Genomic DNA, 5,409 nt, shown 5'->3' with positions numbered 1-5,409 from the left:
AAAAACAATCACCAAATACAACAAGCCTATACAGTGAATTTAAACAGTTATGCAAAATGCTCTATTTTCAGTAAAACTCCATTGTCTTTGATCTTCTGTAGTCTGTATCTCTGTCTGTATCTCTGTCTGTATCCATTTCTGAAAGTGTTATGCAGTCTTTAAAGATCCAATAGAAATGAAATGTAAAATCAAAATAGCGAGAGAATGCAGATCAGTGAAAAATCTACAGCAGCAGCAACTCAAGGAGTAGGTAGGGAATATAGAACAGATTGTCTGTAAAAAAATTCCACATGCAAACACATTGTTGATAGATGTCAAAACCTGAAAAGTTTACTTAGCAATTAAAAGCTTGTCATGAAGACCTTTAATCATATAGCTGGTAGTTACATTGCTAATGTTTTTTCCAGTATTTTGTGCAAAGTGAATCTACTGGACTCTAAGAAGGAACTTGAGACAAAGTTGCGAACATTTGTCCTTTAGAGACATTTTTCTCTTTATGCCAGCCTTCCTGAATATTGTAAATCTTCCGTGTAAGGGGAAACAGGAATATTGACAGCTACTGTTTAATTAAAAATTCTCATAATCCTTAGCTGTACTGAATAGTTCTGCTTATTCACTATATCACAATCCTGGTACTTAGTAAGAAATGTTATTGTTTGTTTTTTTCTGTTCTGTACACTTTCGCAGTAGACTATGAAGTTGACTATTCTGTAAACAACCAATTCCAAGCATAAAGATTTACTGGATATCTGAAAGCACTTTGCCAGCAGAAGAGCCTTTAAGGATCCCAGGTTACGATGAGGAGAACAAGGTCTCTACTGATACTACTCAATTCGTAGAATTAGGTGTGCATTTTGTGCATTCGGTTTGAGTGATCACAAAATGTTCATGTCCAAAGTGTTTTGTTTGTGTCCTACCTCCCCAATTAGCATGGGTCAAAATCTCTTCATCCTTCTGAAAGTGCATATTCATAACGTTTGTCTATGAATTATAGTCACACAAATATAAAGCTGCTTTGAAGGTTTTTCCCCTTTAGATTGGGAGACGTTTCTTCCCGAGATCTGTAGACAAGCCAATAACATAAAGATGTTTGAAGTTTATGTTCCAAAGTGGATACTTATATAATTGTGGTTTTTTTCTCTTTTTTTTTTCCCCCCAGTGAAATTTGATGACTGCAAGGGGAATAACAAATTGAACTTTGAAGTTTCTAACCCAGACTTTAAGGTGGAACGTGATGGGTCTTTAGTTGTGCTAAAGAATATATCAGAAGCTGGCAGAGCCTTGTTTGTCCACGCGCGGTCTGAGCATGCTGAGGATATGGCAGAAATTTTGATTGTTGGAGCGAATGAAAAACACGGTGCATTAAAGGTAAGATAAATACAAAGGACTAGAAGAAAGTGCAAAGCAGATGCTGCTACATATTTACATGTGCCATCTAGGACTGTAAACAATTTTAATCTGTTACCAGAGAGATCAAAATCAGTTTTCAATCTAGATATTGCTGTAATGTTTTAGCACTTATTTTAACTTAAAATACAGATTTTCCAGGTTTTGAAAGAGGTTTTGCATCTTCAGGTGTAAAAGATAAATATTCATAAAGAATTGATTCAAATGAAAGAGCCCAATTATCAAAATTGGCTGGTTCTTGTGGTGTACATTATGCTGGAAATACATACATAACTGAAACAGTTAAGAAACATACAGTACATAACTGAAAATGGAAAATCATAGTCTAAATGTGTAACTTAGAATTTACAGAACCTTCATGTGCACTCCAAGTCTATGAACATGGGAATGAATTCTGTGCTGTGGCATTTAAATTTTCATATAGGTCTGCTCATCTGATACGGTTATGTGATAAAAACTAGATAAACATCTGTACACAAATGGCAACACATATTTGCACTCTGTCTGTGTGCACTAGTGATTTTTGTTTCACTCTGTCCACTGAATGCCATGTCCTTTCTTTTCCACTTCTGAATTTCAGTGTAATACTAACCTCATACTACAGGGAAGAAGTGCTTCGCAAATTGTTTACCTCACACCTATGAAAGTAATGAAAAAAAATGTGAGACACCCTTCACTTCTGTGTCATGGCATTTAAGAGAGAGTCAGGCAGGACGGTGGCTTACTAGACAATTAAGCCTGGCACCTTTATGGACCTATAATTTCAAGGAAGTGTAAAGAAACCATGATAGAAATGACTGATCGATTGTCTTATTTTAGTATTTAAACTTTCAGCTGCTAGCATTCTCATTATTCTATTTCCAACAATAGCTTAGTATAACTTCAGTTTTCCATTCAAACAAAAAAAAGCTTTAGGGGAAAGGTTGAGCAAACTTCTGAAAGCAAATGGCTGAGGAAAAGGTTTTGATCTGCACTTTAAGAAGCATGCGATGTGAATATTGATTGCCAGCGGGACAGAAATTACAAGAATGCGTAACTGTAGAGAGCTGATCAGAACACTGAAATGGAATTTTATTTTATTTAAATATGCCATTTCTTCACAAAATTAAATTTTAACAAGGTCGCATTTGAGGGAGTCTCTTACATGGTGGAGCTGTGGATTTAAGACCATGCACTGTGAAATTCAGAGCAGGAAAACTACACTTGGGCACTTGGCTGTCCTGCATCTCAAACTAGCAAGGCATGCTCCTTCTGGTGGATCCACAAGAATATTCAAGCGTTTTTGTTTTCACTCCAGGTTTTGAAATCTTAGGCGCAGTTTCAAAATAGGGATTCTCATTCTCCAGTCAGAAGTTAGTGAAAGCACAGTGGAGTTTCAGACACCTCTTGACAGGGGGTCTGGAGTTAAACTTCAGAGGACTGGTTTATGTGTGACTGGCTCTCTAAGAATCATATTCTGAATTTTTATTCTGATTTTTGTTAGAGAAATAGCCCTTCAATGTCTTTGAGGGGAGATATTCTACGGAAGTTACAACTGAGGTGGAATCTTGTCTTGTGTACTCACAGATGTATTAATTAATTAACAGATGTATATTTGCACTGACTGTGGCATAGCTTTGTTAGTGACCTTTTCTCTTTATGTCTTGCTCAGATTCTGGGTGTAGTCTCCCCTCAAAATGTTCCAGCAATATTAATTAATGCCTAGTGTTGAAATCTATCACCAGACTACATTCAAAAGCCAAGTCTAATTTGGCCCCACTCCTGGATTCTGTTCCAACCACTTTGTGTTGCTTCAAGTGAGAGAAAACCAGTCTAAATCTGGCATATTCTGCTAGTTGCTGGTCTTCCCTCACAGGTGACTCCTCAAAGCAGTATCACAGCATAATTTCTACCTGCATTCATCACGTCTTTAGGGATTTTTATATTCAGCTCATAAGTAGAAGATTAACCTTTTAGTATGGTGATCCTTGGTGTCTGCAGTGCCATTGGGAGTCACATGATGCATTAATATGTCCTGGGAAATCCACCTAGTGAGGATCATCCCCTTCTTCAAGGGAATATAAAGATCTTTGGGGCTGGCTGCCTTACTCTGGCCTCAGCCAGCACTCTGTATCTGTTAAATCAATGTTTTTAGGAACCGTTTCAGCTATTGTTTGCTTATTTTAAACTCAACGCAGACAGTCTTGTCTTTCTGTTTGTCATACTTGAGAAGGATATAAAGATTACAGCATCCTATCTAAAGTGATTTTATGATAAATTTGAAATTAATCCTGTACTTTTACAGTCTGAATGTATCAGTATGGAAACAGCAGAACAGCTACATCTGTTTATGCAAGGAGTCTTGGCTAAGAAATGCTCAGATGGAGCCTTAGTAATTCAGCATAATTCTGTAGGGTTAAGATGAGCACATGCTGGAGCACTGCTTAGCATTCAGTACTTAGAGTACAGTACCTTGTTTAATTAGAGGATAAGTAGTTCTTAAGTATTTCCCCACTGCCAGCAACTGCCGTTTCTTTTCTGGAAGCATGTAACCTACATCTGTGAAATCCCATTGTTAATGTTTCTAATTGCAGATTCACAACATGTTTGGAAATGACTGACAACAATGATCGTTAATGTGCTGACTGGCAGTCTGAGCCTAGGCAGAGATAGCATGAGTTCTAAAACTCTGTGATTGCTACTAACCATACTTTAGATGAATATTGAAAATATTTAGAGGTGCAATCTGTAGTGTGCAGAAAAGCTTTTGGTATTTTAGTGGTGAAGGGGTGTCGTTCTTTCTTGCTGAAGATGCAGGAAGATTCCAGCTGGCCTCACTGATCAGTCCTAAGCAATCAGCTTAAACTAATTTCGTAGCTATAGTCTAGTCAGTGGCTGTTAGAATACCACTTATGACTTAACTCTGCTTTTTGAGTCTGAAGGGCATGTTTTCTTACTCTTCTGCCAGAAGCACACTAGATCTGCAGAGCCTGCAGCTTCCTATCAAAGGGTGGCTTTGACTACAATATGAGAAGATAGATGGTTCCTCAGCATCATCGGCCAACTTGGCTGTTGCTCTCTGATCACAGAATCTTTTGCAGAGTCTAGTGACAGAAGAGCAGATACAGCACTGCTGCTTTTCCAGATGTCTGGATGGTTCTGCAAAATACCCTGAAACCCATGAATGTCTACACTTATATATATATATATATGCATACATGCTATTGAGAGCAAAAATCTGTACAGCAGATTACAGTTAGATTGCTTTCTACAACCTGCTGTTAGTTCCCCTTTCCTCCTGTGGTTTTGGCTACATATATTTGGCTTCTGTCTGTCTTGACAGAAGGGAATTTTTACAAAAAAACCTACTGTCATTTTTGAGAGGTGTGTGGAATAGAAGTACATGGAAGAGTTGCCGTGGGCCTATGGAAGGTGTAACATTAGTGTGTCATCTTTTTAATAGTTCTGTGTATGTACACACTTGTAGCCTCAGGCAATGAGAGTGCTCAATGAAAGAAATGAAGCTCATTTGCATTCACCATGGGGTAGTGCTGATGAGGCATGCACATCTGTGCTCATGCTCTGCTTTGCCCAATGTTTCCTTAATACCCTTTTATATAGTCAGTACTTGAGTGCTTGGTGATATTAAAAAAAAGACATAGAAATGTTTTGATTCACTCAGGATTCCCAAAATGAACTTTGGGTTCATTCTGAATAATTCATAGAATTGCTAAGGTTCAGATCCCTAATGGAAAAATAAATCACTTGCAAACACCAGTTGGGAACAAACTGACTAAGCCGATGAGCGACAAGAATTATTTTTTTAACTTACACCTTAAAAATGCTTGGTCCCTGCTTTGTTTTATGGAAATAGTAGGACAACCGAAAGTTGGAAGTTTCATCACATCTGAAGATTTGACCAAACATTAGTGGAGTTTATTTATTTATTTAAAGAGTCTGGTTTTGTGGAGGCAGAAAGTATAGCCTGTCTTACGTGAAGTCTCATAACAGATTGTGAGTTGC

At 37.6% G+C, this 5,409-nt stretch overlaps 1 pseudogene; it reads left to right on the top strand.

Moving 5' to 3' along the window:
- Nucleotides 1–204: 204 nt before the first annotated feature.
- On the top strand, nt 205–1,368 carry LOC104622576 (annotated as a pseudogene).
- The last annotated feature ends 4,041 nt before the right edge of the window (nt 1,369–5,409 follow it).

Source organism: Phaethon lepturus, unplaced genomic scaffold (genome assembly GCF_000687285.1).
Source record: "Phaethon lepturus isolate BGI_N335 unplaced genomic scaffold, ASM68728v1 scaffold3476, whole genome shotgun sequence".
Taxonomy (NCBI): Eukaryota; Metazoa; Chordata; class Aves; order Phaethontiformes; family Phaethontidae; genus Phaethon; species Phaethon lepturus.
This window is presented reverse-complemented; position numbering and strand designations above follow the sequence as displayed.